Source organism: Sciurus vulgaris, assembly GCF_902686455.1.
Source record: "Sciurus vulgaris genome assembly, chromosome: 5".
NCBI classification, from domain to species: domain Eukaryota; kingdom Metazoa; phylum Chordata; class Mammalia; order Rodentia; family Sciuridae; genus Sciurus; species Sciurus vulgaris.
This window is the reverse complement of record NC_136465.1, coordinates 153,995,315-154,007,691: the sequence shown is the minus strand read 5'-3', so window position 1 is coordinate 154,007,691 and position 12,377 is coordinate 153,995,315. Positions and strand designations below refer to the sequence as shown.

At 37.7% G+C, this 12,377-nt stretch overlaps 1 protein-coding gene across 1 annotated transcript in view; it reads left to right on the top strand.

Annotated features, from left to right (window-relative positions):
* The window catches only part of UBE2N (ubiquitin conjugating enzyme E2 N), a 42,179-nt gene that overhangs the window by 20,844 nt on the left and 8,958 nt on the right, over positions 1 to 12,377 (top strand). The gene's annotated exons all lie outside the window — the stretch shown is intronic.

Here is a 12,377-nt window from a genome sequence, read left to right as displayed (position 1 = left end):
TATCACTCCCAAGCATTGCCCCCTCCCTGCCCACCTCCCACCCCTTTTGTTCCTTTTTTTTTTTTTTTTATTGTAAACAAATGGGGTACATATTGTTTCTGTTTGTACATGGAGTAACAGCATACCATTTGCATATTCATAAATTTACATAGAGTAATGATGTTTGATTCATTCCATTATTTTTTTCCTTCCCCCCCACCCCTCCCACCTCTCTTTTCCCTCTATACAGTCCCTCCTTCCTCCATTCTTGTCCCACTCCCATCCCCCATTAAGTGTCATCATCCGCTTATCAGTGAGATCATTCCTCTTTTGGATTTTTGAGATTGGCTTATCTCACTTAACATGATATTCTCCAATTTCATCCATTTGCCTGCAAATGCCATAATTTTATTATTCTTTATAGCTGAGTAATATTCCATTGTATATATATATACCACAGTTTTTTTATCCATTCATCAATTGAAGGGCATCTAGGTTGGTTCCATAGTCTGGCTATTGTGAATTGAGCCGCTATGAACATTGATGTGGCTGTATCTCTGTAGTGTGCTGATTTTAAGTCCTTTGGGTATAGGCCGAGGAGTGGGATAGCTGGGTCAAATAGTAGGTCCATTCCAAGTTTTCTAAGGAATCTCCACACTGCTTTCCAGAGTGGCTGCACTAATTTGCAGTCCCATCAGCAATGTATGAGTGTACCTTTTTCCCCACATCCTCTCCAACACCTATTGTTGCTTGTGTTCTTGATAATCGCCATTCTAATTGGGGTGAGATGGAATCTTAGTGTAGTTTTGATTTGCATTTCTTTTATTACTAAAGATGTTGAACATTTTTTCATATAGCTGTTGATTGCTTGTTCATCTTCTGTGAAGTGTCTGTTCATTTCCTTAGCCCATTTGTTGATTGGGTTATTTGTATTCTTAGTGTAGAGTTTTTTGAGTTCTTTATATATTCTGGAAATTAGTGCTCTATTTGAAGTATGAGTGGCAAAGATATTCTCCCACTCTGTAGGCTCTCTCTTCGCATTGCTGATAGTTTCCTTTGCTGAGAGAAAGCTATTTAGTTTGAATCTATCCCAGTTATTGATTCTTGCTTTTATTTCTTGTGCTATGGGAGTCCTGTTAAGGAAGTCTGGTCCTAAACCAACATGTTGAAGATCTGGACCTACTTTTTCTTCTATAAGATGCAGGGTGTCTGGTCTGATTCCGAGGTCCTTGATCCATTTTGAGTTGAGTTTTGTGCAGGATGAGAGATAGGGATTTAGTTTCATTCTGTTGCATATGGATTTCCAGTTTTCCCAGCACCATTTGTTGAAGAGGCTATCTTTTCTCCATTGCATATTTTTGGCACCTTTGTGTCTAGTATTAGAAAATTGTATTTATTTGGGTTTGTGTCCGTGTCCTCTATTCTGTACCATTGATCTACCTGTCTATTTTGGTGCCAATACCATGCTGTTTTTGTTACTATTGCTTTGTAGTATAGTTGAAGTTCTGGTATTGCAATACCCCGTTTCATTCTTCCTGCTAAGGATTGCTTTAGCTATTCTGGGTTTCTTACTCTTCCACATGAATTTCATGATTGCTTGCTCTATTTCTGTGAGGTACATCATTGGGATTTTAATTGGAATTGCATTGAATCTGTATAGCACTTTTGGTAGTATGGCCATTTTGACAATATTAATTCTGCCTATCCAAGAACATGGGAGATCTTTCCATCTTCTAAGGTCTTCCTTAATTTCTTTCTTCAGTGTTTTGTAGTTTTCATTGTAGAGATCTTTTACCTCTTTGGTTAGATTGATACCCAAGTATTTTATTTTTTTTTTTTGAGGCTATTGCAAATGGAGTTGTTTTCCTCATTTCCCTTTCAGCTGTTCCATCGCTTGCATATAAAAATGCTGTAGATTTATGCGTGTTGATTTTATAGCCTGCTATTTTGCTGAATTCATTGATGAGGTCTAGAAGTTTTCTGGAGGAGGTTTTTGGATCCTCTAAATATAGAATCATGTCATCCGCAAATAGTGACAGCTTAAGTTCCTCTTTTCCTATTCGTATCCCTTTAATTTCTTTAGTGTGCCTAATTGCTCTGGCTAGAGTTTCAAGGACAATGTTGAATAGAAGTGGTGAAAGAGGACATCCCTATCTTGTTCCCGTTTTTAAAGGGAATGGTTTCAGTTTTTCTCCATTAAGAATGATGTTGGCCATGGGCTTAGCATAAATAGCCTTTACAATGTTCAGGTATGTTCCTACTATCCCTATTTTTTCTAGTGTTTTCAGCATGAAGGGGTGTTGTACATTGTCATGCTTTTTCTGCGTCAATTGAAATAACCATATGATTCTTATTCTTAAGTCTACTGACATGATGGATTACGTTGATTGATTTACGGATGTTAAACCATCCTTGCATTCCAGGAATGAACCCCACTTGATCGTGGTGCACAATTTTCTTAATAATGTTTTTGGATATGGTTTGCCAATATTTTGTTAAGGATCTTAGCATCTATATTCATCAAGGATATTGGTCTAAAATTTTCTTTCCTTGCTGTGTCTTCTCCTGGTTTGGGTATGAGGGTGATATTAGCTTCATAGAATGAGTTCGGTAGGGTACCCTCCTTTTCTATTTCCTGGAATACTTTGAGAAGTATTGGAATGAGTTCTTTGAAGGTCTTGTAGAACTTGGCTGAGAATCCGTCTGGTCCTGGGCTTTTCTTGGATGGTAGATTTTTAATGTCTTCTTCTATTTCATTGCTTGATATTGATCTGTTTAAATCGTGTATGTCCTCCTGGTTCAGTTTGGGAGGAGCACATGTCTAGAAATTTGTCAATGTCTTCAGTAGTTTCTATTTTGTTGGAATACAGATTTTCAAAGTAGCTTCTCATTATGTTCTGTATCTCAGTGGTGTCTGTTGTGGTATTTCCTTTTGCATCATGTATTTTAGTAATTTGAGTCTTCTCTCTCCTCTTTGTTAGTGTGGCTAAGGGTTTATCTATTTTGTTTATTTTCTCAAAGAACCAACTTTTTGTTGTGTTAATTTTTTGAATAGTTTCTTTTGTTTCAATTTCATTGATTTCAGCTCTGATTTTAATTATTTCCTGTCTTCTACTACTTTTGCTGTTATTCTGTTCTTCTTTTTCTAGGGCTTTGAGCTGTAATGTTAGGTCATTTAATTGTTGACTTTTCATTCTTTTCTGGAATGCGCTCCATGCAATGAATTTTCCTCTTAGTACCGCTTTCATAGTGTCCCAGAGATTTTGATATGTTGTATCATCATTCTCATTGACCTCTAAGAATTTTTTAATCTCCTCCCTGATGTTTTTTTTAATCCATGTTTCATTCAATAGCATATTATTTAGTCTCCAAGTGTTGGCGTAATTTCCTTTTTTTACTTTGTCATTGATTTCTACTCTCAGTCCATTATGATCTGATAGAACACAAGGCAGTATCTATTTTTTTTGCATTTCCTAAGGGCTGCTTTGTGGCATAACATATGGTCTATTTTCAAGAAGGTTCCATGTGCTGCTGAGAAGAAAGTGTATCCGCTCGTTGATGGATGGAATATTCTATATATGTCTATTAAGTCTAGGTTATTGATTGTGTTATTGAGTTCTATGGTTTCTTTTGTTGGATGTTGTTTGGAAGATCTATCTAGTGGTGACAGCGGTGCGTTAAAGTTGCCCAGAATTATTGTGTTGTGGTCTATGTGATTTTTGAAATTGAGAAGGATTTGTTTGATGTACAGGGATGCACCATTGTTTGGGGCATAAATATTTACTATTGTTATGTCTTCCTGATTTATGGTTCCCTTAAGCAGTATGAAATGTCCTTCTTTATCCCTTCTGACTAACTTTGGCTTGAAGTCCACTTTATCTGATATAAGGATGGAAACCCCCGCTTTTTTACTGGGTCCATGTGCGTGGTAGGTTTTTCCCCATCCTTTCACCTTTAGTCTGTGGATGTCTTTTTCTATGAGATGAGTCTCTTGCAGGCAGCATATTGTTGGGTCTTTCTTTTTAATCCATTCTGCCAGTCTATGTCTTTTGATTGATGAGTTTAGGCCATTAACGTTCAGGGTTATTATTGAGAAATGATTTGTATTCCCAGTCATTTGGCTTATTTTTGGTTTTTAAGTTGGCTTGGTTTCTCCTTTGAGTGGTTTTTCTCTAAGGTAGTTCCTCCCTTTGCTGATCTCCATTGTTGTTTTTCATTTCCTCCTCATGGAATATTTTGTTGAGAACATTCTGTAGTGCAGGCTTTCTATTTGTAAATTCTTTTAACTTTTGTTTATCATGGAAGGATTTTTATTTCCTCTTCAAATCTGAAGGTTAGTTTTGCTGGGTATAGGATTCTTGGTTGGCAACCATGTTCTTTCAGAGCTTGAACTATGTTGGTCCAGGCCCTTCTAGCTTTTAGAGTCTGGGTTGAGAAGTCGGCTGCTATCCGTATTGGTCTCCCCCTACATGTAATCTGATGCTTTTCTCTCGCGGCCTTCAAAATCCTATCTTTATTTTGAATATTAGGCATTTTCATTATAATGTGCCTTGGTGTGGATCTGTTGTGATTCTGTGCATTTGGTGTTCTGTAAGCCTCTTGTATTTGATTTTCCATTTCATTCTTCAGGTTTGGGAAATTTTCTGATATTTTTTCATTGAATAGGTTGTTCATTCCTTTGGTTTGTATCTCTGTGCCTTCCTCAATCCCAATAATTCTTAAATTTGGTCTTTTCATGATGTGCTCAATCCCAGTAATTCTTAAATTTGGAGATTCTGTTCATGATTTCTTACCATCTTCTCTGTTTGGGCGACTTTATTTTCAAGATTAAATATTTTGTCTTCATTGTCTGAGGTTCTGTCTTCCAAGTGGTCTAGTCTGTTGATGATGCTTTCCATTGAGTTTTTTATTTGGTTTATTGTCTCCTTCATTTCAAGGATTTCCGTTTGTTTTTTTTTGTTTGTTTTTTTGTTTTGTTTTGTTTTGTTTTTTTGAGAATCTCTATCTCTTTGTTGAAATGATCTTTTGCTTCCTGCAGGTGCTCTTTCAGCTTATTGGTATTATCATTCATTGCCTGCATTTGCTCTCTTATCTCATCCTTTGCTTCGTGAATCATCTTAATCATGTATAATCTGAAGTCCTTTTCTGACATTTCTTCTAACATACTGTCATTGGATTCTATTACTATAGAACCTAGATTTGTTTGGATCATTTTCTTCCCTTGTTTTTTTTTTTTTTTTTTTTTAATTTTTTTTGGAGTTGTAGATGGGCAGCATGCCTTTATTTTATTCATTTATTTATATGTGGTGCTGAGAATCGAACCCAGTGCCTCACACATGCTAGGCAAGTGCTCTACCACTGAGCCACGACCCCAGCCCTCTTCCCTTGTTTTTTCATGTTGTTCATGTATCTTCCCCTCTAGTGCTGCAGATCTGGGGTATTGCAGATTTCCCCCTATAGGCTTATAGTGGCCCTATAGGTTTGCAAAACCCTTTCTTTAAGGGGAGATCAATATTAGCAGTGTCCAAACCAGACACTATGCAATCCTAGACCAAATAGCCCCTATGGGGACAATAACATCATGTAAATAAGGGAGAAAGCGACTCTGAGGGAACAGGTAAACAGAAGGAAAAGAAAGCAAGAAACGTAAAGAAATAAAAACTTAAATTTTTTTTTTTAAAAAAGGAGAAAAAAGAAAATCTACTGTATAATAGTCATATACTAATGAAACCTCCCAGTGTTCAGTAGCCTGATGTATGAGAGGTACTTGACAATGAGCTTCAAGCCTCCAGCAGCCGTCTCAGGGTGGGATTTGCCCACCCGAAGATCGGAGCTACGGCTTCCAGGATTATCCAAGATGACTGCTCTGGCTTCGAAATGTGTTGGCAAATGGGGAGCTGCAGCTCAGGGGTGGATGTGGTCAGCTGGAGGTCCTGGAGACAGGATGCAGTTGGTCCGGCAGTGGTCCTGGAGGTCGGGTGTGTTTGGTGTGGTTGTGGGATCCAGGAGGCCGGGTGCAATCAGTTGGTCTGGGGGTCCTGGCGGCAGGGAGCAGTCAGTTGATGTGAGGGCCCCAGAGGCAGGGAGTGATCGGTTGGGCTGAGGGATCCTGGAGACGGGACTCCTGCCAGGGGTCCTACAGGGCCCGGCTGTTGTCTCAAAATGGCGGCAGCCACGTGTAATCAAACCTGCAGGTCGTATTTTCTTTTGATGGAGTAAAAAACAACTTGGGAAAGTGCCATTGGCAACACATTACTTCCTTATCTAAATATTGAGTGTTAGCATAGATGTTGGAGATACAGCCCAAAATATCACTGTCCTCAGCAGGGCAAACTACTGAACAGTAATTATAAGCCTTAAAGATGTTACAAAAGGGGACCTCACAATAACAATCAACATTTAAAGCATTCTAATAATAATAAAATGTGTGGTCAGTTTAATGCTAGAGAATTTTTGAAATATTCAAGAGACAACTTTTTGAAGGCTGGAGAGGTAATTGACTTGTCGAGGGTTGCATAGCAGTTTGGTCCAATTAAGATTGAAATTAAATTCCAGTGTCCTGGCTCTTGAGCTTTTTCCCTACCTAGGTATGGTATACCAGTTATTTGCCTAGTTATATTTGGCTCTCTTTACAAAATTAGTACCATCTTTAAAGACGTTTAAACCAGGGAGACTTTTTTGATAAAAAGATTGGGTGACCCACGCCTGTGATCTTATCAACTTGGGAGGCTAAGGCAGGAAAATTGTAAGCTCAAGGCTATCCTGGGCAATTAAGTGAGGCCCTGTGTCCAAATTAAAGTGTGTGTGTGTGGGGGTGCTGGTAATATAGTTCAAACATAAGAATGTGCCTGGGTTCAATCCCCAGTACCAAAGGGGAAGAGAGAGAGATTACACATTTTCACCTTTGGTGCTCTTCTCCTTTGTCACCATTTAGTCCTAAAGAGAAATTTACCTTAAGTTCTTTTACCCCTGGTCTGATAACCCTCTTTTCTTCCCTGTCTAGTTTAGACTTTGTATTTTTTTGGTACTGGGGATTGAACCTAGGAGCTCTTTACCACTGAACTACATCCCCAGCCTTTTGTATTTTTTATTTAGAGACAGGATCTCACTAAGTTGTTGAGGCTAGCTTTGAATCTGGGTTCCTCCTGCCTTGGCCTTCCAAATTGCTGTGATTATAGGCGTGCACCACCCTGACTGGCTAGATTTTGAATAAAGAAATACAACTAAATTTTTTGACTAGTTTGAGCAGAAACAGTACTTATTGAGTGTTAAAGGTACCACCTCAAAATCTTCAGGAGCTTCAGAAAGAGTTACAGGGTTTAGAATTGCTGATAATTGATGGAACCTGGATACTTATTTGCAAGAAAAAAAAAAAGACTTTACTTAAGTTCCTTCAGGGAGATGGGGACCCAGAAAAGTGTATGGGGATGGGGTGTGGGAGGAAGGGGTGCTCATTCCCAAAACAAGGGTGTTTTAGCTGTGAATTGGCCAAAAGGAATAAGTATCTGCTACAAACCTCAGTTTCTCCTGAGTGCTGCCTGACAGTCCTTTTGTGTGTGCATAGGTAAAATTTTCTATTTTCTGCAAGTTACTTCACATTTTCATATTTCTAAGCTCTCAACTCTAACATTATATAAGGAATTTTTTTTAAATGTATGAATGAATTGAGGAATTTTTTACCAGCAAACGTTACTGGTTTTTGCATGCATGATTCATGATTTTAGTGTTTACCACTCAAAAATGCATTTTAAAAGTGTTTACTTAGTTTTCATTCAATATGAGTGCAGAAAACCCTTTCCCACCTAATAAGTTAATGTGTTCCTTTCTACTCTCAGAATCTGAAATAGGAAAGTCTTTTTAAAAAACGATTTTTTGGCGGGTTTGTTATTTCTGTTGAGGGACACTGCACACAGCATTCTCAGCCAAGTGTTTTAGCTAAGTCCTGTTCATTGAGGGTTTTGAGCTATCAGCATTGGTCAAATCATTCCTGAGACGACAGTTCATGAAAACAAAAGATAACTACTATTCAAATCACTAAAATTATTTTTATTTTTTGAACTGGTACTTAAGAAAAAAAGCCCAAGCAGTGAAGTATTACATCATTCATCAAGTCAGGAAAATGGAGAAGCTTTGCATCAGTTATAGAGCCAGGTATTTTAAAGGCCATTTTTACGACCAAGAATTTAAGTGTTGCCAGGTGTGGTGGTGTATCCCTGTAATCAGCGACTTGGGAGGCTGAGGCAGGGAGGAATCTTGAGTTCAAAGCCAGCCTCAGCAACAGCAAGGCAATATGCAACTTGGTGAGACCCTGTCTCTAAATAAAATACAAAATAGGACTGGGGATGCGGCTCAGTGGTTAAGTGCCCCTGAGTTCAATTCTTTCCCCCACCCCCCAAATTTAAGTGTTTGTTTTATGAAGTTGTTTACACTGTCTTCAACTATCAATATTTGGAAATATTTCAGAAAAACAAAAGCAAAAAAGATGGAGGGATTTAAAGGTATTTTTGTTGTTTTTGTTTGTTTGAGTGCCAGGATTGAACCCCCAGGGGTGCTTAACCACTGAGCCACATCTCCAGTCGTTTTTATATTTTAGTTTGGGACAGGGTCTTGCTAAATTGCGAGGGCCTTGAAATTGAAATCCTGCTGCCTCAGCCTCCTCAGTTGCTGGAATTACAGGTGTGCACCACTGTACCCACCTTAAAGTTATCTTTCCAGAAAAACATTTTTTTTGTACTGGGGATTGAATCCAGGGCACATGTTAGACAAATGCTCTATCAGTTAAAAACGTCTTTAGAAATAAACAAGAATAGCCCTCCAGTCTAGTCTTGCTATTCATATATTATCCTCATCGCACCTTTTACCTTCTCTATGTTGACATACCAATTCTAAAGTACATCTTTCGAAGACTTGACTTTTGATATACACAATATTTATTAATAAATTTGTGAGTCAGTCATAGGAACATTTCACAAGAGTGTAATGGTTTTGATAAGTATTGAAGATGGGCAAAATGGTTTGTCATTTTGGGTGCATAACACAATTCCAGGTCAATATGATACATATCAGTTGTTCAATTGAAGCAAATTTTTTCTGCTTTATTTGCCTTAAGACTATACTTTTTCAGTTCCTAATCTAAAATAAAAAGTGACATTATGACTTAATTTATTTTTATTAACTTTTTTGACAGTAATGAATATTTTTTTTTTAAAAACATCTTCATACATGTATATAGGGTAATAATGTCTGTCTCCTAATCTACCATCCTCAAACTCCACCCCCACTCCACCCCCCCCCCACCCCCAGTCCAGAGTTCCTTCATTCTTCCCTAAGGTCCCCCACTAGGATCAGCATTCACTTTTCAGAGAAAACACTCAGCCTTTGGTTTTTGGAATTGGCTTATTTCACATAGGACAGTACTCTCCATTTCCATCCTTTTACCTGCAAATGCCATAATTTCATTTTTCTTTAAGGCTGAATAGTATTCCATTGTGTATATGTGCCACATTTTCTTTATCCACTCATCTGTTGAAGGGCATCTGGGTTGGTTCTGTCGTTTTGCTATTGTGATTTGAGTTGCTATAAACATTGAAGTGACTGCATCACCGTAGTATGCTGATTTTAAGTCCTTTGGGTATAAACTGAGAAGTGGGATAGCTGGGTCAAATGGTGGTGTTCATTCCAAGTTTTCTGAGGAATCTCCATACTGCTTTCCAAACTGGTTTCGCTAATCTGTAGTTCCACCAACAATGTATGAGTGTACCTTTTCCCTCACATCCTCATCAACACTTATTATTGCTTGTATTCTTGATAATAGATGAAATCTTAGAGCAGTTTTGATTTGCATTTCTCTAATTGTAAGAGATGATAAACATTTTTTCATTTGTTGATCGATTGTATTTTTTCTGTGAAATGTTCAGTTCCTTAGCCCATTTGTTGATTGAATTATTATTATTTTTGGTGTGTGTTGTTAAACTTACATCTTATGACATACTTATTCATGATTATGAAGGGGTAAGAATGGCCCTTTCTTATTAACTCATGCTACTTACTGTCCCTGGCCCAATATTTGACATTTACAGCCCATATATTTGTCTTTGAGATAAAAAAAAAGCAGGCTCTAAAGCCAGAGGAAGGAGAGCCTAACAGCCTGGATTTGAATCTTGACTCTGCCTTTGCTGGCTTTAGTAACTGGTTACTCTTACTACCTCATTTATAAAATTAGTATGAGGATTAAATAAGTTAACACATACGTAGAGTGCTTAGATCAGTATTTGGCAGTTCTTTAAAATTTTATGAATTTTCTGCAATGTTTGGGAATAATGCTTGATAACTGCATAAAGTCCTTGCCCTTATGGAGCTTGCAGGCTATTGAGCTTGGTATAAACAGAGCCCTGGTGTGTTTAGGTGTGCTTAGTTTAGGTTTGTTTGTGTTCAGCTGTGGGGAAAGAATTGGGAGATAGTAGACAAAAAAGTCAAGGAATTCAGCCTAACTGTTCTTGCTGGGAGGACAATTTGTTATTAGTATTTTCCAATTTTTATCCATTGTTAGTGATTACATTGATCTTAAATACTATTCTTGAGGTGGAGGATACCAACTAACACAGCAAGAATAATCATCCTCCTGATCAGTTCTGTGTGGTATTTGGAACAAGCATTTACTTCAACACTTAGTATCTTTTCCTAGATGGGATTCCTGTCTTCAGATAGTTTAATGTCTGAGAAGTAAACCAATTATTACACTAGTTGTAAGCGGAGTGGTGATAATGAACAGGAAACTGGAAGGTACTAATTTAGACACCAGAAGAAAAAAACCTGGTCACATGTATACTTTAGCCTTTCAGAAGTTCTTCTGGCCCCCCAGTCTTCATTCCTTTCTCCTAAACTTCATATAAGTATTGGTTTGGTCTTTCATTGAGGAGAAAAGTTAGGGTATGGATTTCTAATCCAACTTACCTTGACCCATCTCTTAATTATTCTAAGTGGAATAGAGAGTACTTTCCCACTTGTTAACCTGTCATTCTGGAAATAAAGCTTTTCAACACAGGGATACCCTTCCTGGTCCAAATCTTCCCAAGATTTGGTACTTGTTTCCCATAATTTAACCTATTTTTGTCCCATCATCCTAGATGTGTGGAACATGTATAAAAACATATATAGTATATAATTCTATAATATTGTAATTGTAATATTGACATTAATGTTAATATAATATCTGTAAGCTTTCAATTGTTATTTACAATCTAATGTACCTGTGTTGATTTCATTGAAATACTTGCAGAATTGAAAACTTGAGATGGGTTAAAATAGCTTCTATTTTCCTCCCTCACTTCTTCTCCTATCTTTCTCTCCTCCCCTCTGTGGGGATTCAGTCCAGGGCCTTGCACATGCTAAGCATGTGCTGTACCACTGAGCCATATCCCCAGCCCTTTTAATTTTATTTGATACAGGGTTTTGCTAAATTACAGACTGACCTTGAACTGAAATCCTCCTATCCTCCTGCCTTGACTTTCTAAGTAGCTGGTGTGTGTCTCTGCAGACAGCCTTCTCTCCCCCCCCACCCCCGCTTTCTTTTTCTTTTTTTTTTTTTTTTTTGTTGAATCTGCCACCTGAAAAATTGTGAGGTTTAAGGGTTTTTTTTTTTTTTTTTTTTTTTGTACTGGGGATTGAACCCAGGGGTGCTTAACCACTGGGCCACATCCCTAGCCCTTTTAAAATATTTTATTAGGAGACAGGGTCTTGCTGAGTTGCTAAGTGCCTTGCCAAGTTGCTGAGACTGGCTTTGAACTCATGATCCTCCTGCCTCAGCTTCCTAATATGAGGTTTAAGTATTTGACAGTAGAGAATGTATGTGTGTTGAACCATTCTTCTCATTCAACTTCAGGATAGACGTCTGAGGACTTCAAGAAATTCTCATGGCCCCAGTAGCTTGTGTGGGGATTGTAAGTGGTTAGTGACAAAGTGCCAGGAAAGGGCTAAAGCAGAAAGAAATACAAAATTAACTCAATTTTGCCTGGTTTGCTGCTTGTGTCAGCTTTTGTAAGCTATTTCTGTTTTGTTTGCTTTTGGAATTTATATCAGGATAGTGCTTTTTCAAGGACATGTTCGGATGAATGCTAAGCTTTGTTTTGGTTTTGTAGGAAGGATCGTGAGGCGTAAACTTTGAAGTTATTTGAAGTAGAAATTCCTTGTGTCCACTAGAGGGTACTGTGCACTGTAAAAATTAAAATTATTTCTGGATAATTAGCCATTATTTAATCATGCAATTGCCTTGTTTGAAATTAATTTTTGTCATTCTGTTTCTTTTAAATTACTACAAAACATTTTGAGTCTTTTTGACTGTAGCAAACAGTAACTTATACATGTATTCCTGTTAGTGATTCCAAGTGTTGCAGCATTAC